Raw genomic sequence first — 27,095 nt, forward strand, 5'->3', positions numbered from 1 at the left:
ACAGCAACAGTGACAAAGATTACATGTTTATACGAATTTTGGACAGTCGACTGGCTGCCACATTTGATCTTGGCTCGAAACCGTTGACGGTGGTGAGTCGAGAGAACGTTTTAGTTGGAAAATGGTATCATTTCACCGTTAAACGAGTTGGATCGTGGGCCAGAATCGTAACAAACGGTCTGTTCGGACCTTGGTCGAGTGTACACGGAAACTACACTCGCCTCGACACAAACAATCTGTACGGCATAGGTGCGTCCGATACGTTCCCATCGGTGAGCGCGTGTCTCGCTTTGTTCCAGTTCAACGGTAAACGCCTCTTACCGCAGAATCTGAAGACGTGCAAAGTAACTGAGCATCAGCAGCAGCAACGAGAACGTGGCGCTACTGCAACGCAATCTGTTAGCAGGGCAAATTTACTAAAGGGTGAACGTGCATTTCACTTATCTCACGCCGTTTCTACTACTTTTCAATGGCCTAGTGACGTCGACTATCAGGACAGAGTGTTCTTATCGTTTTACATAAAACTAAACAAAGACGCCGATGGACAGATTCTGTACAGCAGTGGCAACGAGGATTATATGTTTTTGGGTATCGTCGACGGTCGATTGAACGCTACATTTAACATGGGTTCTGGATCGCTGACAGTTGTCAGCGATCATGTGCTCGTTGTCGAAAATTGGTATCATTTCGACGTTTCCAGAATCGGTAATCAGGCTAGAATTGATTCGGATTTCAACGTCGGTGGCTGGACAAAGCTGAACGATACGATGGGCGGTACCAGCCTCGATTTGAACGGTACATTTCATTTGGGCAGTACCAATAGAACACAGTCGATAACCGGTTGCATAGCATCCTTTCAGTTTAACGGATGGTTACTGCAACCCAACACGGTTACAGACTGCACATTCAACGAAAATGATGATGATGATGATGATGATGATGGTGATGATGATGAAAACGCACGGGCAACGACAGCAGATCATACGGTTTCATTGATCGGCGATTGGAAGATGAAGTTGACGAACGATTCTTGTTATGCATTCGATATCGATCCGTACGACCTGTACACGTTCAATGAAACGGTGAACGTAAAATTCTTGTTGAAACTCACGAAAAAAGAAGACGGACAAATCATGTATTCCAACGTGGTGAACAACGCCGAAGCGTTCGGACCGTCCGTCTTGATAGAAGACGGCCATTTAGTCGTAGAGTTGCGTAGCCGCGGCTCTTCGGCAACAGCAAAGTCGAAAACGGCTCGACTTAGCAGCATCGAAAAACTTGCGATACGAGAATGGTACCAGGTGTTGATAAAACGGAAAGGAAATCAAGTGTACTTGTCGTTGAATACGGCCTTTGACGAATGGGCACAAGTGACGAAAAGGTTTACGCCCAACGATGTGGTGACAACGCTTAAGGTGGGCGCAAGTGATACTTTAAAGTCGATTGTAGGTACAGTGACAATGTTGAAAGTAAACAATCTTCAATTACAACCGAGTATAGCCGAAACGTGTACACACGATGATGATGTCGTCGACGAGGATACGTTCATGACGACACCGTCTGCACCGCCACTCGAGTCTGCATTCAGAATTGACTTGAAAAAGAAATCTTGTCGTTCCTTCACCGTTCCCACTTTGAATCGTATAGAAAACACAATGGTCATCGAATTCTACATTAAACTGGATACGGTGGACGAAAAACGACAAATACTACTGTATGAATACAGTGCCGACGTACGAATGTCAATTGTTGTCGTACCGGGAGGACGATTGAAGTTCAGTTTTGTGTCTTTGTCGCGTATGACTGTCATCAAAAACATCGGACGAATGACGCAGGGTACTTGGTATCAATACACTCTCGAATTGGTCATGGGGTTTGTACGCTTGTCTTCAAACTCGAAGGTGGTTAGTCGATGGCAACGGCTACCGTCTGAATTTAAGTCCCCTTACCGACAGGATGGTGTGTTTATAATTGGCGCAAACAATCGTTTACCGTCGATCGATGGAACTATCGCCGATTTCACCATCAACGGATGGACGATGGATTCTTTGAATCTTCGCACTGATTGCAACGACGGCCCGGCCGTCGTTGACAAAATTGAGCCAGAGAATATGATTTTACGCGACGTAGACACCAGGATAGACTATCAATTATGGTACGAACCGTCGTCATCGAAAAGTTTCTTTTTGAATCAAACAGACTGCGTCAAGCTTACAACACCGCCGTTGATGATCGATAAAGCGTCAGTCTCTTTTTACTTTATATCGCTAAGAAATTCCGGCAACATTTTAAGCTATCAGAGTGATACGACAAATTTTAACGCGCGACTCGTTGACAATTATCTACACGTTATATTCAAATCACCTTCCGGCCTTCGTGTTCAGATTATAAGCACGCAACAGTACATCACGAATACATGGGCGTATGTTGAAGTTTACAGAAATAGACTGTACGTTCGATGTAAGTTCTCCGGTTACATACAAGAAGAAAAGTTACCCACCGACGAGTTCAACACCGTTTCAACTACAAAGAATGCGACTACAGTGATTGTTGGAAAGGTAGACGAAGAAAGTAATTCTATAACCGGTGTCATAGCCGCTCTGTACATAAACAAGGCATTATACAAAGTGCAGGATGCTTATTCGTGCATCATCGACATACCTACCACCACCACCACTACAGCAGCAGCAGCAGCAACGAATACCTCTATACACTCGTCTGACCAACTGCGTGGTGCGTCATCCACCTCCTCCTCCGGTTATAACATTTCATCGAAAATATTATGTTTATCTCTGTTGTTGTTGTTCATATTTCAATAATAAATATTATGTACAATATAATATCTCTCATCGTCGTCGTCGTCGTCGTCATTACTTGCAATGATAACATAGAAACACCAATTTTTTAAACTTTTTTTTTTATTACTATACTACCAACATCGTGATCCGCCATAGGCAATAATGGCGATAGTTATATACATATCGTTCAACAAATCTCCAATTGAGCCTATCAAATTTACGTTATTTTCTGATATGAAATCTAGATGTTCCAACTCGATAAAGAGCTCAAACGAATTGTTTATCCGTTTTATGTGTTTTCTTGGCATGTAGCTTTTCAGAAGATTCTTCAATTCATTCACTTGCTCTTTATCAATATTTGAAGCAATATCAACAAGCATACGTCTAGATGAAAATAGATAAAATAATAATAATAAGATTCTGCTGACCATATTAAAAAAACAAAAAAAAAAACAAAAGAAAAAAAAACCAAATATCAATATTAAACTTACCTATACCGTGAGATGATAGGCATCGCTTTTTTCTGCAAGTATCGTTCTACTCTACACGCCATTTCAATCTCGCCTATATTACCCAGCAGTTCTTCGAGTAAGTTTAAGTTCATTTTTGATACTTTCTTCATGCCTTCAAGACGAGAAACTAATTCAATGAATGAAGAGATTTCATCAAATTCTTCATAGCGAAGACCGATCGTTTTATCGAGACATAAGTATTTGAGTTTACAGACATCAGTTTTTGTCAGTGCACTGTCTAGTTCGACAATCAATTTGCTATAGGTTGCGTCAGTAAATGTCTTGCTATCGTTACCTGCACCCATGGTGAACAAATATAAACTGACTGATTTTCTCTCTCTCTCTTAAGTAGTCGAAAGTGGCCATAGCAGCTGCAGTTGTCATTGTTTTCGTTTGTATACTGTTTGTGATGACGAAAGTTATGACAAAACGGTTGTATTCGATGTATTCGTTCTGAAAAGAACTGTTGAGTTTCTCGACGTTTCGATCAATATGCTTTGATCGTCTTCAGGAGTGAGAATGCAGAAAGTCGAGGAAACTTGGAATATAAGTGGAAAGGGTGGGACTGGTGTGAAAGCCAGAAACAATGGCAAGTTCACACAATGGGAGGGATTGAAACTGGCTGTTTCTCATGAACAATAGTGAAGTGTTTCTGATAGGTGTGAAAAGCAAGATGAGACAAGCTAAAAACAATAGCATTGTCTCAAAGTTGGGTGTAGACTGGCCAAAACATAGACCATGTGACAAAGTTCGTCTAAACCCGGTCACTGCTGATATTATATGATAATTGTTTTATTCCTTTCCAATTTTTTCGAGAAAAGATGTATCCCATTTTCTCCATCACACTAAACAGCTCAATTGAATTCTCAAAAAAATTCTGCTGTTGGTAATTCGGCTTTTAGAAACCGCTTTAAAATATTCATGTCACTCTCTCCCATTTCAGATGCAATATGAATTGTCATACGTCTGTGGGGTAAACGAGAAAGATTTTTTTTTTTGTAAGGTGAGACGTAATCTGTTGTTGTTGCATACTGTTTTATTTTAGCAGCCATACACCCATGTCCTATCAACTCAAATAGTTCTATAAGCAATCCTAGCTTCTTTTTTTTTGTTACAACAAATCTCGTTTCTAAAGTCTGTAAAATATATCGTTTGCCTTTTTCATATTCTCCAATTCTCCACGATGTAGACCGATATCTGGACATACAAGAATCATTGCTGAACTTGAGCGGATGCAAACAGAGAAACGAAAAAAAAAAAAAAAAAGAAATCAATGCTGCTGTTCTTAGTTTGGCAACAGATTTGGGAAAGACATGCGAATTGAATTGACTAAACACAATAACAGACTTGATAAAATAATTGGTCAATATCAAGAGACGTATGCGTCACTTGAACAATCTTATAATCTTCTAATACTCCCGATATTCCTGAATTAGTTTTTGATGATTATGCAGCTGTAGAAGACGGTAAGTAATTTGGATGAATTATTACAATGTCCTCGTTGTCTGAAAGAGTTTAATTTCATAGAACATGTTCAGTTAGTTGATCACTTAGATACATGTGATGTTGATGAATACAATAATCCTATCTTATAAAATCTGTGCTGTTTTTGTTTTTTTGTTTTTTGTTTCTTGCTAACAATCATTAATCAATAATAAAAGAAATTAACAGAATCTATACGATCTAATCGATAACAATAAAGTGCATTTGGTAATCTAAACGGGTATGTATGCTTTTAATATAAACGACGGCGTGTTGTTCTCTAACACGATGTTCTCGATAAAGGGATAATGAATTGATAATAAAATGTGTAATTTGTAAACTAAACAGTATACAGAATTAAAAGTGTATTCGAAGTTTTACTAAACGTAGAAGACGGCGTGTTTGTTCTCGATAAAGGGATAATGAATTAAACGCCGTGTAGTACTAATTGTAGTCCTGATAACGAAAGAAATAAGTATTGCGCCCTCTATTGACAGATAATATGACTGTATTATGATATTAAACGTCGTGACAGAAAATATATACTGTATTTACTAACTTATAGTTGTTCTCTAACACGATGTATTCGATAATGAACCCTGATTAAAAAAACTAACAAAAGTGTATTCGAAGTTATACTAAACGGTATATTAATAGAAGACAAAGTGTTTGTTATCGATTGAAGGGCCGGGATAATGAATTGATATTATTATAATTTAAACGGCTTGTATAGTATTTTGTAGTCCTGATAACGAATACAATAAGTAGTGCGCCCTCTATTGGCAGATAATATACCTTCGTTACACGCCGCGTGACAGACAATAACTATACTTTGTTTCTAAATGGGTATATTTTAGTTTTATTATAGAAGTTCTGTAACGCGATGTTGTCGATAAAGGGATAATGAATTGATAAAGGGCGGATAAAGGGATAATGAATTGATAATATTGAGTGAGAAGTACCGTATAAGGAATGATCTAGAAGGTTATGAACATATTTTGTATAAGGGGATGTATGTTCTCTCTTGTGTGTAAACTGAATGCTTAAACATTGACGCACACTGTCATTGAGGTCGAAGTAATCGTTTGTATTATAGCATGCCAGACAATGATGCACGTTGTTATATCGTTGGATTGAATGAATATGTTTTTTTTTTCTTTAAATAAATAATATGTCCAGTTTAAATATATATACTTTTTATTTCTCTCATTTTGTATGACCCGGTGTTTTAAACACGCATTGTGATTGATTTTTCTAAAACATTATCGAACGAACGTTATGCGTAACACCACATGTTGAATACTTTAACAATAAACGTGTACTGCCCTTGGTGAAGAAAGTCTTGAAGATGAGTTTTGCATAAATGTTTAATGTCCCAATGCATTATGTACATCGAACGAATACCCATTGAAAAGTTAAACAATCAAATGCTTTGACTTCTTACCGAAGTAAAAAAAGATTTTAATTGATTTACTCATCATACAACATGCGACGAATGCACGACATGTTATGCCTCTTCATTTGATTGCGTGCCCGGATCAGCCTAATCATGATCTAGAGTAGAAGTGAATTATGTTAACAGATTGTGTGCTCAAAATAATCCATTAATCAACATAATTATGCAATTTTTTAATTGTTGTATTTTATATATGAAGATGATAATAAAATTGAAAGAAATTAAAGCGTAATCTTTATTCGTATTCATTGTTTAAGTGTGTACATAATAACTAATGGTATCTTGAACTTTAAAGGCTGTTTTCTAATTGTTGATAATCTATTGAATTCGGAAGTAATCTATTGAATTTGGAAGTGCTTTGTTGAAATCGGGTCATATCTTAATTGTCTTGAAAGAAATTATAAAGCAAGTTAAATATTTTTTTGGAAAGTTTTAAAGAATACAGAATACATACAGAATACAGAAATTTATTGGTCCAAAAGGAAATTCGTTTCGTTGTTAACAAGCTCTCAAACAATTAATTGAAAATATATAAAAAGTCATGAATACAAAAATACAAGATCTTATAAAAATACGAATAAACATCAAAAAGACAAGAATATAAAAGATATATATCGTAACATATAAGATGTATAAAAATATATATATATATATATTAACAGTATTATATACAGATATTATATAGATTAATGTAGATTAATATTATTATAATAATACATTTTTTTTTTTTTTAAATTTCAACTCCTTTTGTAGGTGACACGACCCATATGTACTTGAGTTTACAAACGTCGTAATTATTCAATTGATTGCTGCAATTCATTAAACATCTGAATGTAGCTTTAATTTGTAAGTGGTGTCATCATGCCAATGTCAATAATGCAATTTTAAACATTTGGACGCACATAATATTATATACTCGTTTATGCCATCGACGAAGGCGACCACTTCTTCTTTCCTCCTAGATACATCAAAAACACTGTATCGTTCACGTTGTTTCTATCGAGATGTTTATAGTTGCGCATCACCGCTTCCAGTTCCTCGACTCGTTCGCTACGAATTGTAAGCAGAATGCCGATAACGTGAGAAATAATCCAAGCTACGATGGTCGTCCACCACCAGCCGGTGAACGGTAACAGAAAGATGAACGCGTGCAAAGGAGCCACGTGAAAGAGAATTCCGGCAACGCCAACGCAAATTCGATGTTCGATCGAAATGTTTGGTGTCACAGCGGCGGGTACTACTATCGAACAGAAAACCACGATAATTCTCACGGCCAGCTTAACTCTATGCAATCTTGATCGTGCGACGACGTACGAAGATGACGTCCATTCAAGGTAGATAGAGGCGAGCTGACACGTTAAAACTCTTCGCCAGTAAACTTCACGCTCGACTACGTTGCGAACAAAAACTTGTCCAGACAATCTGCCCGTGTATCCTAATTGTCGAACGTAAAACGCGTAGAAATTATTTCCTCGTGTACCATCATCACCACCACTACTACCCATAATACGGTCGTAATGATGTTTTAGGTCACAGGCTATAACATCAGCCATTCGTCTGGCTCCAAACAACCATTCCAAGACGATTAACGGCAAGAACGAGAGAGAAAACAACAGCGTTCCAACGACGCGCAACGTCACCATCAGACCGTCTGAACCGCTTCGTTGTTGAATGGTGCATTCTTGCTGACCGACCGAGTAGCGTTTGTGACAGCCGTACAACTGGTACCGTTCGACCGCGAACGTTTCGTACAACAACAGAACGAATGCAGCAGACGCGATCAACGATACGCTGCCTCGTCGAGCATACTTTGACCGTATCACCCATACAGTGGACGCAGAAGTGATGCGTTGAATTGTACGTAGTCGGATAAGATTCATATTGATCTAAACATCAAGTCTCCGTCTCTGTTATTTAATACTTTTTCCTCCACCGTGCCGTTGCTCGTAGCGTACGCAAACCTGTTGTTAACCGTTCTGAAGAGAGGAGATATGGGATACCTCGACAAAAGTGGTGGCTTTTTCGTTAACACTAGTGAACCGTATACAAACCTTCCATCATCGTCGTAACACCGTACGTACACGTACTCTCCGACCACGCCACACAAACTACACTCGCCTTGGACGCTGCTGCACACAACCGATGCCAATATAGAAAAAGTGTCGGTGACGTGCATGCTGCACGAAAGATTCGCGTTCGTGAGAGTGGCACTTAAACAGTCTCCGCTCAACTGTAATGTGTCGGTGGTTCGAGATTTTCCAAAATGACGTGTTTTCGGTAGCAGATCGGGCGTGTAAGCACAGAGTATGACGAGGAAAGTGACGGACGAGATTGCTACAAACGATGAAGAGAAAACTAAGGAAACCATAACGTGTGTGTGTGTGTGTGTGTGCGCGCGTCGTCGTCGTCGTCGTCGTCAGAAGTCCTTAAATACGGCCGATTTTGTTTTTATTCGCAACATCAGTGTTCATCATGTCAGGGCAATTGCAATTACGATTCTCGTTGTCTGCCGAAGAAGTAGCTCTAGAAGAGTATCTAAACGATAAACTTTCTTTCGAAAAACTTTCTGCCGACTATCTGAGATGGGTTATGAACAAGGGAAAGAATTGGAAGTCGCCGTTGGATCCTCGAACATTGAATTGTACCGATGAGATGGTCATGGATTCCACTCTGTTTCCCGGATTCGAAAAGATCGAATGGAACGAGAGTAAGATACGTGACTTTGATACGTTTTTCGAAAACTTGAAAAAAACGCCACTCTTTGTGAAAATTCTCTACTCGATGCTAGAGTGTGCCGCCAAGAAACACGAGTCTTTGGACGACAGTGGCAAAAGAGTGCTCGAATCGGTCGAGAAATGGGACTGCGGGCAAAAATTTGACGTTCTCTCAATCAAGTCGATACGTCTCGAAGCCGTCGAAAAGGAGCAATTGCGCTCGAAATTTAACATCATGTTTGTTGATCGTGACGGCAACGAGAGCAAAACGATGAGCACCGGATCGCTCGCCATTACCGAATCTGGTCTGAGTGAACTGGGCAATTATCTCACGGCCGAACTGCTACAGAAGAAGATACAAGTCAACAAAGACAAACAGTTGAGAGAGGAGCAACTCGGCACCACCGACCTAAACAACGCAGCGTACGTGCTAACCGTGAACGGACATCAAAATCCGTTGAACGGATGTGTGCGATTCTGTAAACTGAACATTATACTCATGATGGTACAGTTGAAATATTGTTTCGAGGCGCACGTGAACTGCAAGTCACACGCCTCCTACAAAGATTGTCACAGCGTCGACAAAGTGGACGCGAAACGATGCATCACCAGCATCATGAAGAAATTCAGGGGTCAACATGGATCGAAAGATGTGGCTAACAATGCAGGCGTGTATCAAAAAGTCAAGATGCCCTTTGATGGATCTCCAAAGAATCCATACGTGAAGATGAAGACGAACGTAAGCTATAGACAAGCACGCGATTGCACGCGACAAGAGCTCGAAGACAACAATCCATCGTTAAAGTTCGTTTCCGACATGTCCAAGAAACTGTTTCTCGACAACGCCACAAACCGAAGATACAAGAACCTAAACGTGGCCAGATTCGTACCCGGTAAACAACTTCAGCCGATGAGTTCCGAACAGCGCTTGGCCATCGGTACTGGTGATCTGGCGCGTGCCGATCTGAGTATCGTATGCTATTCGGACAAAAATGCATCGCCTGCTAATCGATTTCTTACTCTCATCAACCTCGAGAAAGGAGTTGACATTACGCCAAGATATCTGTTTGGAAGCAAGATATCGCAAAACGACACGGCGTACCAAGAGTTTTATGCGCGTCAGAACGAAGACTGTCCCGAAACTATATTGGCCGTCGTAAAGGGCATAATCGGACGAGAAGCCGTTTCTGAAGAGCAGGCGTGTGAAATGTCCGGCTACACACTGGAAGAGTATCATAGTGCGATCGAAGTAACTGAAACTCGTCGTCGTGATGCCATCAAGTTAGAAAAGGATGAGGATGAGGAGGAGGAGGAGGAGGAGGAAGAGGAGGAGAAAAAAAAAGATAAGGAAGCGGAAGATGCTGCTGCTTCTGCTGTTGTTCCTAATGAACCAAAAAAGAGAAAGAAAAGCATTCACAACGTAGACAGTAAACGTCAGAAGAAATGTTAAGCTTACCACCAACAAAAAAAAAAAAACCATTTAGAATAAGAAAATGTTTACAAATAAGGTTCTTGGAAATGAAATAAAGTTACACTACAATCATTTCTTTCGTCGTCGTTGTTTATGTGACTGAAATTAAGACACACACAAAAAAAACTGTTTCTTCTTTTCTCTCTTTTATTTCTATAATACTAATGATTAAAATACATATTTTTTTTTTTTACACGATGGCAGTTTCTGCCAACACATCATCGTAAGAAGGCGGAGCCGTCGATGTAAGTTCGATAGACTGTGGTTCACTTAAATCATTAGAAATATTTTTACATAGACGGACGGCTGACAGTACAGACGATGTATTGTACACGACTATCAAAATGAGCAGTGTACAGAAAATTACGTAACCTTCTGTGGAAAGTTCAGTGAACGTGTTTCGGTGCCTATGTAAAACCAGAGAAAAAAAGCAGAGTATTGGAAACATCAAATTAAAGAGTAAAGTAAGTACTGTATGTATGCAGACGGTCACTTGATATTGTGTCTTTCTCGGCCTCTCACGTTTCCAATACACTTCCATCAAGTGTAGCAGTCGAAGCGTAGCCTTGTTACCTTGAGATGTTAAAAATAGTATACTCATCGAATAATCCTTTTTCATACCGACTGATATGAATAATGAAAAAATGGCCGTAAAATAAAAGTGTAATTGACCTATTCTTCGTCTAGAGCCGAACATAAAAGTCTCCACAAACATAAAGGAAAACATTCCTGTTGCAATAGCAAATGTAACGTATACTTCTTGTTCACTACTCGTCAATTGATCGTACATCACACCCGATTTCATGCTCAATGCAACAGCGGTCAATGGCAACGTTAAGCTTACGCACATCTGAATGCACCTAAAATAGACGAGAATTATACACGTTAGTCGATCACTATAATAATAAAAAAAATGTGGCAGCAGTTTTTGTCCAAAGTTTTACTGTAAATTCAATTTTGTATATTATGCCCCTCTTATGTAATAAACTGTTATAAAGCATGCTTTTTATGGCGAAATGCTTTATTTTAAAGAACCAATAGTTGCAACGGTGGTTTCGAATAATAGTAACTATGGACATAAAGTGTGTTTTCAACGCGCTTTTATTTTTTACGCTAACCAAAGCCTTTGTTGTTAAGGTTTTGCACGCTTGACTGAACGCGAGAGCCTAGCGAACATCGCAGAGAGATAGCGATAATTACTAAGCTAGTAAATTAAACGTTACAATCATAATATAAAATATTAACAACAAATAATAATATTTACAAGTAAATATATTAGTTTTACAACAAGCAATGAAGTAATACTTCAAATTATGCAATATTAATTCAGTTATTAGTAAAAATAGTACGACTGTTTTAACGACCGCCGTACTCGATAGAATTGTAAATAAATAGCGCCCTCAATAAAAAGCGCAAAGTACAGTAGTAGTCACTTCACCGAAAAACTGACTGTTCAACGATCATTTTCAATATTTATTCTTTCACCGTTTAAGTTTTCGTTTTGACGTAAAAAACTGGTTAGAGGCTCTACACACCTGGTAAATAAGACTACTTTTTTTTAAACTCTAATGACAATTGATGTGGGTATTTTGGCATATTAAGATGCCTAGCCAGAGAGAGAGAGAAACACTGAACTATACCTGTACTGTTCATAAAACTTTATTTACATTATCATTTTACTGTATTTCATTGTATTATTTGTGTTGTGTAAATAAATTGCTGATTACAAAAATTACATAATTAATTAGGCCTAGGGCCTACAAATAATACTAATTATGGATTTCCATTCTGAATCTTTATTAAATATTTGTAGAATTTGTGGAATAAAATTCAAAATTTCTGACTGAAAATATGAACTTAAAAGCATCAAAACACAAACTTTAAATTTTCTAAACATTAAAATTGTTGAAGAAGATAAAAATGTTCATCCATCATATGTTTGTCATACTTGTCAATCAGCTGCATACAAACAAACGACATTAATTACACCTTACATCTGGAGACAACATGATGATTTACAGTGCACAGCTTGTTATCTTTATGAAAATCAACAGAAACAAGGTCACAGGATAAAATTCAATAAAAAAACTTTCATGCAAGATTTAAAATTCAATTCATTAACTGAGCAATTCACCCTTTATGACCAATCAGCACTGTCTTTGTTTCAATGTTCTATTTGTAAACATATTCTGTCGCTTGATAATGCAGAAACTCAGTGTTCCCACCATTTTTGTATGTACTGTCTCTGTCAATTGTTCTGTACTCTTCGACTACATACATTCCCCATGTTTTGCCTGTGCGTCACCGATAACATTTGAACGTGACATGAAAAAAACCATCATTACTGGTACAACAATCTTTGCAAACGGTTGAATTGCAATGTCGGTTGTGTGGGAAATGTCTGAAGTATAACTAGTGCAGTCAGCATAAATGCACAACAGAGGCTGAGCAACGGTATAATGCTGTAACCAATGCAATTAAGACCATAAACAAAGAAATTGTTGGCGAGAAGATACCCGAACCTGTCCAGCAATTTGCAAGGAAGTTGGTATCCAAATCACTAAAAAAAAAAAAAAAAATTGAGTTACCAACAAATAGAAGGGTGAGTTATTTTTTTTTAGAAAGCCAACATTTTTCACAAAACCACTGTACCAAAGTACAGAGATTTTATTGAATAATGGGCAAATCAAATGAACCTAAAAATTATATATAATAGTATATATATTTTAGACATATTTTTAAAAACTGACTATCAATGCAGGGTGTTTTGTTACCGAATTTATTGGAATAAACTACCCTACCACACAATATTGTATTAAAACACATTCCCTGAACATGAATAAATAAGGTATTAAACTTTGACAATAAATCTTGTAAATATAAAACATATAAGAATGTTTTACTTACAGCCAATGACAATTACTACTATGACAAAAAGCTACAAAATCCAGCAGTTGTGTTGGCAAAAGAACCCTCAGTTGACGCACCCATGAATTATCAACCATACGAAATTCAATATCGCATGATTCAGCTCAACTTCAATTTAATCATAAAATGCAATCTAACTTGCCACCAATTGGTATCATTGATGATGTTGACAGGTCACTGGCCATCAAAGCTGACTGCGATCTTACTTGGCAACAAATTCTGAAACTAAGAAGGCAAGTATGAAAATTAAGAAAATAGTGGTGCATAAAATAATATATCAACATTTTAATTAGCTGTATTTTAAAATGTCATTTTACAATTGTTATTCTAAATTCTATTCAAGATATGTGAAACCAGGTGTTATAGCATCAGAAGGCAAAATGCGAGATCACCAATTGGATATTGTAGATGGATACTTACATGGTTCCATGGATGAATTCATCTTAAAAAGCGATGCAGCAAATGCTGAGAATGCATTTGTAATATTTTCTGGCCCCTGTTTTGCCAGTGATTAATATTGAGAGGTTGATGTTTTCCTACTTGGACCACCATCATGAGTAAATAACATGCTTATTTTACATTTTGTAACTCCAAATTTATGCAAACAATAAAATACAATATTGTATATTTCACTTACAGATTAAACAATCTAAAGTTCTACAACAAAGAAGTATGGATCAAATTTTTGGAGGTGACAAAGGAGGTGGCAGTAGGAAATTTGAACTGCAAATTTGCAGTCTAGAGAAACCAAATGCCCTTCGCAACATTATTGTTATTCTAATGTTTGAGTCAGCAGATTATACCATCAACATCAGCAGGGTATTTCCGGATGTATGCGAAGAAACTGAATGGAGGTATGTCTTCAACATTAAAATCATTTTAATTTTTAAAAAACAATCTTTTTTTGTGTGCTGTATTAATTTTAATTTTTTTTTTCCTTTAAGGGGCCACAAAATTCGTCTCTTTTTCTTTGGAGACTAGGAGTTTTTGTCAGGGATGTATGGCCTCAATGGACCAAATGGTAAGACACAGTATCTTATTTAATATGCATTTAATGTGAATTATAATTTATTGTATACAAACCTTAATTGTTATTTCAAATCTTTCATTAGGAAGGTACTGCAGTCTCTTTTGCCATCATACCAAACATCAGATATGCAGAGGTGATGTTCCAAAAGACCACAGGTCTATTATAAAGACATTGAATGAAGACTATCAATTATTTGAAGATCATGGAATGGTAAACTCCAAGGAGGTATACAGGAGTGTAATCAGAAAAACAATGGTGCCTATTGACATCAACCATGTAGGAAATATCGCACTTATCAATTGTGTGACTTACCATATGACCCCCGGTAGAAGTGCATCATTTGTCCAATGTGCATCCTTTAGGTGACCATGACACACATTATGGAGAATGATAAAATGAAACACCATTGTTCATTGATGTCTACTATCATCCTTTCTACTACAACACCATGATGATGCTGCTCACCAATTTGTATCATAATACAGTCCGACACTTGTACAAGTACTGAAATAATAAAGTAATAGTATTAATATAAAATCTTGAGGTTACATTTGAAAATGTGTTATTATTGCAGGTATCTGTACCAAGCCTCCATATTTCTTTAGGAGTGTTTAAGAAATTATATGACCTGTTAGAAAATGAAATGCACACATTGGATTCAGAGATCTTCAGGTTAAGGCAAAAAAAATTCCGATGGAGGTGTCAATAATTTCGACAAAATTACTGTAGAGCAGGCTGCAACAAATTCAGCATTGATGAAGCACATCTCAGATATGCAAGCACAAATTTCCCACCTAGAAGATGAAATTCCGCTTGTATTTTTAAACTGCAAATCAGAAGCATCGGCATCTGATTCTGTAAAGACACAAATTATGAGTATTGCTGAAAAGCAACAAGAAATCAAAGACATGGCATGTTAAGTACGAATAGTATTACACATACATATACTGTATTCTGAATGCATAATTAATTATTCAAAAGTAGTTTACACAGATTATGTATTTTTTTTAGGAAACAAAATTGAACAAAGGTTTGAAATAGGGCACTGGGCCAATTGTTTGTGCAATGGAGGAAGTTCTCCAAACAAAACAAGGTTCCTAGTCAAGCCTATCATGGGAAGGCCTTTGTAGGCAATCATGTACACAAGTGTTGCCAGGTGATTATAAAAATAAACAATACACCATCTACTTAAGATAGTATACAGTTTAAATTTAATGACAATACTATTATTAAAAAACTAAGTGTTGTATGTTGCAATGTTTGAATATTTACCCAATTGACAATATTGTTCACAGGTTGATATTATTCACCAGCTAACATCTGCATCAAACCAGGTTCTAGAGGAACAAAGCTCAGATATCCCAATTGGATTTCTTGAAAAATTGCAATCACAATTGATTTATACACCTATCTTCCACCAATTTTCAGACATACACAAGGCAATCAACCATACCAATGCAATGACTGAGAATGAAATTGATATTGTTGGTAAGAAAAAAAAAAAAAAAAATCTGAATTGAGTTTCTATCACTCAGCTGCTTATTAAAGAATTAATTAAATTTATATATTAATTTACTTACAGCTTCAAATATATCAGACTTCATGTCCAACTGCAGAAAATTGGAGATCAACATATCTCCAAAATTGCACATGCTCGAATTTCATGTTGTGGAATTTTTAAAGTGATGGCATGTTGGAATCAGCTTGTTAAATGAGCAGGTGGGTGAACTTATTCACTGGTCATTTAACCAAAAAAAAAAAAGAAGTCTGTATGGTGTAAAGTCAGTTCTGGCAAAAACAATGTCAGTGATGAAGAATCACTTAATCTTCACACAACCTGAAGTACAAGCAAAAATAAAACATGCTGTGAAAAGGAAGCACAGTATGCATTTTAAATACCATCAGTAAACCTTTGATGATTTTGTAGAAATAATAGTATTATCAACATATTTGTTTTTGTTTGCAGATGCAGAACAGTAGATGGTTGAAGTGCTGCTATGTCAACAAACTGTTGCAATATTGGAAATATCTGTATAAACAAAATTTAGTTAGGTGTGCTTGCATACATTTATGCAGAGCAGTAGATGATTGAAGTGCTGCTATGTCAACTAACTGTAGACAACATCCTACATTTCTTTTTTCTTCACTTAATTAGTGTTTAATATAAATATTCAAACAAATGTTAGTTTATATACATACCATTTAAACAGTATATGAATATTGATTGCAGCTGATCCATGTGTTCTGAAAAAAAATATTATATGTTATTTGTTAAAATGTCAAGACATGTTTGGTTCAGTAAATATTAATTTAACTGCAGCATTGTCAACTGAAGTATTAATTTAAATAGAGGGACTATGCGTACAAAACAAAGGTAACTAAAGTAAAAAGTACATATTTTTTCCTCACTTACTTAAAAAAAAAACTGTTTAATACTATAAGAATTAATACAAATGGTTATAGGTTAAATAATATACATACCATTTAAACAGTATCTGTTATATTACTGAATTCATTCCTGTTATTGTGGATGTATAGTAGGAGAACTGTCATTTGATATTCTTATACATTCTGTGCCAAAACCATGGCATCCTTTGTAATACACCTGAATAGTTCTATGCAAATTACCCTTTTCGTTTAACTTCAATGCCCATCACTTTTGACTGTGACAATATTGATTGGAGCACATCCATGTGTTCTGAAAAAAAAATATTATATGTTATTTGTTTAAATGCCAAGACATGTTTGGATCAGTAAATATTAATTTAACTGCAGTGTTGTCAACTCAAGTATTTATTTAAATAGAGGGACTAGGCCTATGCCTACAAACATTTTGACAAAGCTGACTAAAGTAAAAAGTACATATTTTTTCCTCATTACCCTTTAAAAAAAACTGTTTAATACTATAAATATTAAAACAAACGGTTTTAGGTTAAATAATATACATACCATTTAAACAGTATCTTTTATATTACTGAATTCATTAATTAATGGGTGGATATACTAGCCTAGTAGGCCTACTAACTACTACTACTACTACTACTAGGCCTAGGCTAGCTAGTATACTGGACATCATCGCTGATTTAATCATTATTATTACCCAGTCCACCCCATCCAGATATCCATCCTACCTAGGCTAGCCTATGTTAAGTTTTAAAATTTTACATTAATATTATCACCTAAACTAAGCCTAGGCTAATGTATTTTTTTTTAAATCAAAAATAATCATTATCTTTATATACAAGCCAAGTCGCGTCAACCTGGTAAGTGGACCTGACTACCCACGTCGTGGGGGTAGCCTAGGCCTACTAGATGGGGCGATCTTGGCCATGCTGTATACAATTCAAATACGGTTCACGTCAAGCTGAAACCTTATATTAACAATTCTCGTAACAATTGCCTACGAAATAAAATAAATCTCAGTTCCTAAAGTGACTAACAACTAATTATATATAAATATCCAAATTTAACCATATTTTTACATTGAATAATTACTAATTTTAAGCATATTTACACTCTAAATTTCAACTACTCACCAGGCTTCGAAGAAACACGCTTTCTTTCTCGCCATCCCATAGTAAGATAAAATAACCGCTCATTTAACATTTTCTCATGAATATTCATATTTTCGAGTCAAATTTTATGTCATTATCTCAAATATGTTTTATTTTCGTTTCAGTTTATATTTTTAATGTTGTGATTGGTATGGACGCACCATCTACGCATGTGTGCCACTGTTAAAAAAGTGTTGTTCCAAATAATATTATTATTATTATTATTATTATAGTGCGCCCTCTCTGGTTAGGTTATGGAAATATTAAGATAAAAACTATAGAGGGGGTATGGCTTTTTGTCAATAACGAAACCACCGTAGAAACATACAATGTATTTCAAAATTATAACTTTTCTATATCAATGTAAACACATTACCAGCAACAACACAGTGGATTATACAAAACATAACTCACTAAGTCCATAGGCATACTACATGCAACACTTTATATATTGACTGTATATGTACAGGTATTCCAAAAGCAGTAAAAATAAAATACATTTTGGGGGACAGGCCTACCTGGCTGCGATTTTGTTTTTCGTACATAAGTTGGGGACCCCTCATGAAACGTCACAAAATAAACATGAATAATTCATCAGTTAATAAAAATGTTCTTGTTCCGTTTGCACCCGAAGCGTATAGCAACAAGAAGTGATTACACAAGTGCGCGCGCGGTACGATTCTAGGCCTATCTACGCTGTGGTTGCGGCGTGCAATTTCATAAAAGAATAACGGCGTTTTGTGTGGATTGTCAAAATAATCAGCCTTTAGTTTATGGTGTTTTTAATATAATTTATTACTAAAGAATTACGTGTTAAAAAATGATAGTTTCTATTAATACTACATGTATTAGGCCTAATGTTAGTCTCTAAACCCACGGTCTATTCAAGTAGTAGCTGTGTGTGTGTGTGTGTGTGTGTTAGGTATGACACAGTCCGAGTAATACTAATATAAGTCAGCAAAATTAAACAATAAACATTACACAAAAATACATTTTTTATTCTCGTGGGTCTAATCTTTCCCATCTCATGTGTTCATATACGCGCATTTTTCTTTGAGTACATATTGTTTGATAATAAAATAGCAGAATTACGATTAGCCTTGACACATTATGCATGCCAGTGGTGTGTGTGTGAAGAAGAGGGCGCGAAGGCAATCACGTGAATTGACCTAGAATCCCAGGCCGCGTAATTTTTTCTACTGTAGAAAGAATCGTATCGCTTTAGTTTAATCACTTCTTGTTGCTATACGCTTGGGTGCACACGGAAAAACAAATTTAACTGATGAATTATTCATGTTTATTTTGTGACGTTTCATGAGGGGTCCCCAAATTATGTACGAAAAAAAAAATCGCTACCTGGCTAGCAACTTGCAATACATGCAATTTAGGCCTACCTAGCCTAGACGTGACCTATGCATAAGTAACTAGAAAAGTAATAGAAGAAGATGAAGCAGAAAAACAATTTTTTTTTTTACTTACATCATCCAAATGTCTCGTGAGTTTTGATTGTAAAACTCCCGGTGATAATCAGACATTGATAACCTATGTTGAGCAGCCGAAAACGTACCGTACAATATGGACATTGCATTGGTCGTCGAGAGCACAAACACTACGAGTGTCATCAAATCCATTTCTCTTGCATAGTGATTGTAAACGGAGAGTCGTACTATAATACATTATACTTGTATGATGTCACCTACCCATGATGATGTCAGCTATATTTAGTACACGTAAGATGCTAAAATAATGGCGGTGCAATATTATTATACCTACGGTTGCAATCTGGATGCGTTATGAAATACGTCAGATACCCACCGTTTGTTGTAGATGACGTCGATATAAAGACTAATATTCACCCTAGATGCTATGTTTAATACACACACATACACACACACACATAAAATAATGATGGTGCTATATATTATACCCACGCTTGCAATCTGGATGCGTTATGAAATACGTCAGATACCCACCGTTTGTTGTAGATGACGTCGATATAAAGACTAATATTCACCCTAGATGCTATGTTTAATACACACACATACACACACACACATAAAATAATGATGGTGCAATATTATACCCACGCTTGCAATCTGGATGCGTTATGAAATACGTCAGATACCCACCGTTTGTTGTAGATGACGTCGATATAAAGACTAATATTCACCCTAGATGCTATGTTTAATACACACACATACACACACACACATAAAATAATGATGGTGCAATATTATACCCACGCTTGCAATCTGGATGCGTTATGAAATACGTCAGATACCCACCGTTTGTTGTAGATGACGTCGATATAAAGACTAATATTCACCCTAGATGCTATGTTTAATACACACACACATAAAATAATGATGGTGCAATATTATACCCACCGCGTTTGTTGTGGATTATAATAAAGACTAAATAATAGAGTTTAAAATACATTATAATCCGCCAAGAAACAAACAAAACCTACTATAATAATATCGAAACGTATTCGATAACAGATGCATTACTAGTTCACATGCATACAAAATCGAATCAGGCACGCAAAAGCTCGTATACCTTTCAGATACTTTACCTATACGCTCTAGCGAATTATTCGTTTCGCTAAGAATGCATAAAATGGAACTTGACGTTTCCAAAACATCTCAGTCGAATGTCAGATTTTGCCGAAAAGACATCTAAAAAATAAATAAATAAAAAAATTAAAAAGAATTAAAATGGCAGGAAGAAGAAAAAGAAGGAAACGAGCGAAACGATGTCAAAAACGAACGAACGACCGTTGTAATTTGTGCAACCTGCCGACCGAATTGCTGCTGTACATTTTCTCCTTCATGGATTACGTGTCTCAGTTAGAGTTGGCCAACTCGAGTCCCTACATGACCGGATTGTTGGGCGATTTGGAATTGATCGCAACCGAGGCGGCCGTACAACTGTGCAAACGTAAACGTCACGGTACGGTTGACACGTTTCAAAGCTGCCGACCATCCGCCGGAAGCCTGTTGATGTGCGTGAAGCGAAAGTTTAAGCCGGTTCTCGATTCGCAATCGACTTTGCCGCAATTCTACATGTCTAACCTAGTGCTGAAGAATGTGCATTTTAGAGAGGGAACACTGCATCGCATCTTGGAAGAAACGGTGGTCTGCTTGGAGTATTTGGAATTGGACTCGTGCACCGGTGTTGTTTTCCACCCGGCTGCCAATCAACTAATCCCGTCGGACAAAATAGGACATTCATCGATACATTGCAAAAACATGAAAGTGCACTTGGACGACGTTCGCCAAACCCTGGTTCCCGATGGATTTTCTAGCAAATATACCTACTACGTGGTACTGACCGACTGCGACATGACGGAGACGGATCAAAATCTGAACTACAGGCTGTTGATCGTGTACGACGGACGCTCCAACGGGGCAGATGTTGGACGTTACTTTAACCTAATCACAGTCTCGTCCGTGTGGAAAGAAACCGAAGTGTTGAAGGTTCGTCCCTACACACGAAACAAAGAAGACACAGTGTGGATGCAGATGGTCAATCGGACCAGTTTAAATGCGGCCATCGACCATTTCGCCGAATCTTCAAAAGAAACCTCTCTAGAACTTTCGTTGGACGGCTACACGGATGACCGAGTCGACATGTCAGTCGGCTTGCGATTGATGAGCTGGGACTCTTTGACCACTTTGTTTCTGCTAAATTCAATAGTGGACGAAGGTTTTCTTTCTGTTGTCATGTCGGAACATCCGAACCTGAACACGATAACGATAAAGAATTGCAAAGGTGATCCGTTCGGTGAGATGGAAACGAGCCCCAACACCGCACTGAGGCATTTGAACCTGATCGAAATGAATATCGACGAGGCAGGCATGGCTGAATTCATGACACCAATCATCAACGTCGTCAAGTTAACTTTACATAATATGTGTTTCTTCGACGAACGTCTTTTCGCTAAACGATTGTACGAGACATCCGGCTATCGTTGGCTCGATTGTGAGTATGTCCGCGAGCCAGGCGTATTGGTTCCCATTGAGATGTTTCTTGAAACGGGTTGAAGAAATCGATTTTTTTATATAACAAGTATACATAACATGTGTTTATAATAATAACAAAACAAAAATGTTCTGTAATAAAAATGATATTTATTCGAGAAAAAGAATTATTAAAAGAAAAAGCAAATGCATTCTATAATTTTTTTTTTTTTTTTCAATCATGATGAATTTGAAATATTACAAATGTCTTCATTACATCGTCTTTGTCAGCTTCTTCTTCACTCTTCTTTAGACGGAATCTTTCGGAAATGCGAATGTCGTCCGGAATATCAGATGTAGTGAATTTAGAATATTCTTGTATGAGCTCCGGTGTCATGTGGGGATGTAATTTCTTCATGATAAATTTATATTCCTTTTGCATAGCCATCTGCGTGCCTGCTATAAACGACTTTGGAAGAGGAGAGAGTCCCTGTGGAACGTAAATGTTCTCTACTACATCCCACAGAGTTTTCGGTAGGAAAGTGTGTTTTCTGGTCATTTCACGTTCCATACCATCCAGTACATTATGATAGAAAGTTGTCAAGACTTCCCTCTTTCCTGTCTTTGTAAAATCGTAAAACTGTACAATTACGCCTTTGATGTATTGCAACCGAATTCTTTGCAGATACTCGTCCAATTCCTCAATGAAATACGTAGGCCTACGTCGACCAGTGTATGCGAATTCTATATTCGCTCCCTGGAGTAGATATGCGATCATCATTTTCAATATCGGTTTTCCTAACAAGTCCGTGTGTGCTATCGTTGGATGAAAGTCCATACTTTTCGAAATCCGGACATCCGCTTCCCCCGGAATGTACCATTGATGGTCATAATAAATTTCGTGAGTGGTATGGTCTGTGTAAACGTCTCGATGTACATCGTAGCCTTTGATCAACAGAATTCGTTTAAATCTCTCTTCAAAGTATTCTGTTCTTTGAATTCTCAGCTTTTCAGTTACTGATCTTCGCAGCATCATTTCCCGTTTTGTTGTGCTTTTTTTTCTGTTAAAATTTCTCTTTTTATATCTACCATTTCCCTCGCCCCCCCCCATAATAGCCTAATGTGTGTGTGAGTGTGAGTGTCCAAAGACGCGCGGCGACGTTTAGTTTGTATCCTATTTTACAAAAGAGATATGTGTCGTGTCACCACAAAAGGAGCTTTGGGTTGAAATTATTTTTTTTTTTTTAAATTATTATTATAATATTAATCTCCATTCTTTAAGCTTTCTAAAAAAAAATAATGTAACTTGCTTTATAATTTATTTCAAGGCAATTAAGATATGACCCTATTTCAACCAAGAACTTCCGAATTCAATAGATTACTTCCGAATTCAATAGATTATCAACAATTAGAAAACAGCCTTTTAAGTTCAGTGGACCATTACATTGGTTTTATTCAATAACCACAACACATTCGCCTTGGATACCATTAGTTATTATTACTGAATCTACATGAAATTTTAAACACTTAAACAATGAATACGAGTATAGATTACACTTTAATTTCTTTCAATTTTATTATCATCTTCATATATAAAATACAACAATTAAAAATTACATAATTATGTTGATTAATGGATTATTTTGAGCACACACAATCTGTTAACATAACTCACTTCTACTCTAGATCATGATTAGGCCTATACAAATTCTTACACATTCTTCTTCGTTTTCAATAACTATCCTCGCCGTCAGAATCTTCGTCTATCCCCATCATCCAGGCTTTAGAATTAGCAAGAAGGCTAGCATTTAAAGCGTCAGCTATGACTTTTTCTGATCGTTCATTATCAGAATTTCTGACATTTCTATTAATTATATCAAACTATTAATTTGAATGATGCAAAAGAATTATAGTATAGTTTATTAAAAGATTGTAAATTATAACACTAAAGTAGGACAATAATGTAGTAGCACACTGTAAACCTCGTGCGAACAGCTTACCAAGGTAGTAAACAATACGTCTACGCACGTTCACAAGTGATTGACCAATCAGAGGACGCGATTAGTCCCTTTTGTTTGGCTGTATTTAAGGCCGAAGCCTTTATAAAAGTGATTGTGATTGGACTATGATTGCATATTTAAATGTTTATTCATGATATTCTGAAAGATGACGTTACAAGCTATAAAACCATACCAGTTGTGACAATGTTTGGAAAGGCGGGAACATTCGATTGAAAAATAAGGTAGATGATTTTTGGCCGGCCGTTTACGACTGAAATAGTCAGAATTCCACACAAAACCTTACAATATTGTCTATAAAAAAACGTCAAAATGTATGTATTTTGGAACAAAATTAAGTTTTAAGGACAAGTAAACTATAATAGTTGAATATGTCGAATATGTAAGAAAAAAATAATTATTTTAAATTGACTATTCCAACATTCAAAGCTAATTATAGCAATATTATAGCTTTTGCGACACAAGGCCGGCGGCTCCTTTAGTTGTGACGCGACCCATATAGACGCGCGCGCGGGGGGGGGGGGAGATGTGGAGAACGCATTAGTAATGCTTAACATCAGTTTCTATAAGAGCAAGATGAGAGAGAGAGAGATAGAGAGAGAGAAAAACAAAAACAAAAAAATGTGCTGTATCAAATTTATTTTCTTTTATTAATCCATAAGAAAGTGACAACATTAAAATAAAAGTGAATTACATACAAAAAGTTTTGCATTTATTTATTTGGAATTACACCTTTAGATCTTTAGCACACTTAGCACAAAGGTGCATCCTTCACAATATAAAATATAACAATTAACAGAAAAGTAAAAAAAGGCAAAAGCAACTATCCTACCCCCCCCCCCCCCCCCTCAATTTACATCGATACATACAGTAGATCATTACTTTACACAAATGAATACAAAACAAGATATAGTAAAAGTGTACAAAATAAAATCAACTGATAAACACAGCTTATTACGTAAAAACCCCCAACCTCTCCTCCCCCCCCCCCTTTTTTTTTTCAATTTACTTAATGTAGCAATGTAGATAACATAGTTGCATTGCAGTTAAAGTTTGGTGCTGTATATATACAATTTTTAAATGTCGCATACGCACAAGATTTCTATCGACATCGGCTCATATACTGCCGCGTCTACATTACATCGTTGAAAGCACTCATCCGATACGGGAATAGTTTCTGGATAACCAAACAGAGCGGGAACGCACCTTCCCACGTTTTCACCTAATGGAAAAAAGCAATGAGAACCAAACAGATCGCATCCATCATTGTCCGGTACGAGAAGCCATTGATCATCAGCCGATCGGTTTAGGCTACACGTTTCTAAAGAATATTTCATACCGTCCCATCGATCGCATTCATCACAACACGTAACAATATGAGTACCGTCTTCGATGATGTCAATGCACGCATATTTTTCGCTCTCTCTAATGCATGCGTCGTGATATAGAAACGGCGATACTCTGTCAACGTACACCGATCCAATTAACAAGTCCGGACGTTCATCGATGCACATTACACAACGATGGTGGTAAAGTAGTAGTAGTAGTATGAGTAGTAGTAGTAAAATGTGTTTCAACGCCTCTGTATCCATGCGTCACAATTGGTTCTGATGTAAAGCGATACCAACGAAAACAAAGGCCAATGTCTTGTCTCATTATGTTCTGTAACGGGCATGCAAACGTGATGAAAATGTTTTGAGAATCCACTTCGTATAGACGCTGATATGACGTGTGACGGAGGACGAGGTCCGGCGTTTTCAAATTTTACGAACCTGTTCAATTTGGTTGGAGCCATAGAATGCCAAGACCTTGTTGCCGGGTTGTAACCGCCAATCATGCGTGGTATTCCGTCTAATACGTCGTAAATAAAAGGAAACTTTACGGTTGATCTGACTTTTTGCCTGAACCACGGGCCGTGTTTTTCATTACGTTTAAAAACATGTTCATTGTTGACAACAAAAATGTGTCCACTGTCGTGTATAAGCGACGTGTTTTTGTCCAAGTGTCGAATGTATGATTTGGCAAAATTATCAACGAAACGAGACGGAAGTATTCTGTTCGGAATGTCAACGTCGGCCATCAATTGGCTCGAGATTATTGAAAGCTTAGAAACAACCGTTTTAGGCTCAGCTCTAGTGCACATGACGTTGCCGATAGTGAACAGTTCGATTTCACCGTTTGACTCGTTTCCTTTGCACCATTTACTCGAGTAATAACGATACGTCGTATTGAAAGCAAACCACTCTTTTCGTATCGTGTCATACACGAATCCATATTTTTCAGTATCGCATCTACTCATGTCGGTTCCTAGAAAGTCTAACATGTCAGTCGGTGCGCCGGTTTCGAATCTACCACCAACAAACACTAGCAATCTATCCAGAAAACAAAACATTTGCATTCCACAACGATGCCGGCAAACGAGAGGCATTTCGCCAATTTTAGTCCATTCTGCTATACCGCCCTTGTTCAGGGTTTCTCTGGTGCACTCGTACACTTGAAAATCTGTTTCAAAGACGGCGTACAGTGTGTTCTTGTTACTCGTGCAACTTAAAACGCCCTTTATTGTTACGTCATGAAACAATGGTCGAATGACAAGTATGGTTGTACCTGTGAACGCATGATTCATGTACACGTCACCGGAAGAAAGAACGGTAAAAACAGATGCGTTCGGTGTGTCCTGACAGGCAAGTTGACGTTCCGGTGGTCGAGCAGACATTTTCAAGAGCGTCTTGATTCTGTCGGTGGTTCGTAAATCATCGACGACGACGTTGTTGTTGTGTTCGTTCATTCTATACGGCGAGAATACGGACGAGTCGAGAAGAATGCCCATGCTTGTCGCGTTGATCTTGTTGTCGGGCAATGATGCAACCCATACGGTCACTAACCGATTCACGTCTGCATTGTAACCGCTTTTGCGAGCGTTTCGACTCAGTAATTTGTCAAAGAAACATGGCGGAATCTGAGACATCCACATGGAAATCAAATCTGGTTTCTTAACAAACAAATCGTGAATGAGCGGTGCCCAGAAAATCAACGAATCGGCAATGACACTCGATATTGCGTATGCTTTTTCCCGTTGGATTGTCGCGTGAATCAATTGGAGTACAACTGCAGTTCTAATCGGATCAAAAAACATTACTGTCGCTTCTTTCGAAATTGTTTCAATTGTA

General features: G+C 37.2%; 1 protein-coding gene and 2 long non-coding RNA genes across 5 annotated transcripts in view; 2 read left to right on the forward strand and 1 right to left on the reverse strand.

Annotated features, from left to right (window-relative positions):
- The window catches only part of LOC140045074 (2-oxoglutarate and iron-dependent oxygenase domain-containing protein 2-like), a 168,981-nt gene that overhangs the window by 48,337 nt on the left and 93,549 nt on the right, over positions 1-27,095 (forward strand). The gene's annotated exons all lie outside the window — the stretch shown is intronic.
- LOC140043743 (uncharacterized) lies at positions 12,077-17,959 on the reverse strand. Of its 3 annotated transcripts, none has more exons than XR_011844386.1 (10): positions 17,928-17,959; positions 16,873-17,089; positions 16,591-16,635; positions 15,972-16,228; positions 15,664-15,855; positions 15,116-15,246; positions 14,704-14,895; positions 14,445-14,548; positions 13,341-13,586; positions 12,077-12,993 (listed from the first exon to the last, which is right to left on the reverse strand). It is a non-coding gene; the product is annotated as an uncharacterized lncRNA (long non-coding RNA). The 3 variants fall into 3 exon arrangements; XR_011844385.1 differs by having other exon boundaries at positions 15,020-15,246; XR_011844387.1 differs by lacking the exon at positions 15,116-15,246.
- LOC140043745 (uncharacterized) lies at positions 15,206-16,626 on the forward strand. Its single transcript, XR_011844388.1, has 4 exons — positions 15,206-15,547; positions 15,687-15,879; positions 15,974-16,110; positions 16,358-16,626. It is a non-coding gene; the product is annotated as an uncharacterized lncRNA (long non-coding RNA).

This window comes from Antedon mediterranea, chromosome 3 (genome assembly GCF_964355755.1).
Source record: "Antedon mediterranea chromosome 3, ecAntMedi1.1, whole genome shotgun sequence".
Lineage (NCBI taxonomy): Eukaryota > Metazoa > Echinodermata > Crinoidea > Comatulida > Antedonidae > Antedon > Antedon mediterranea.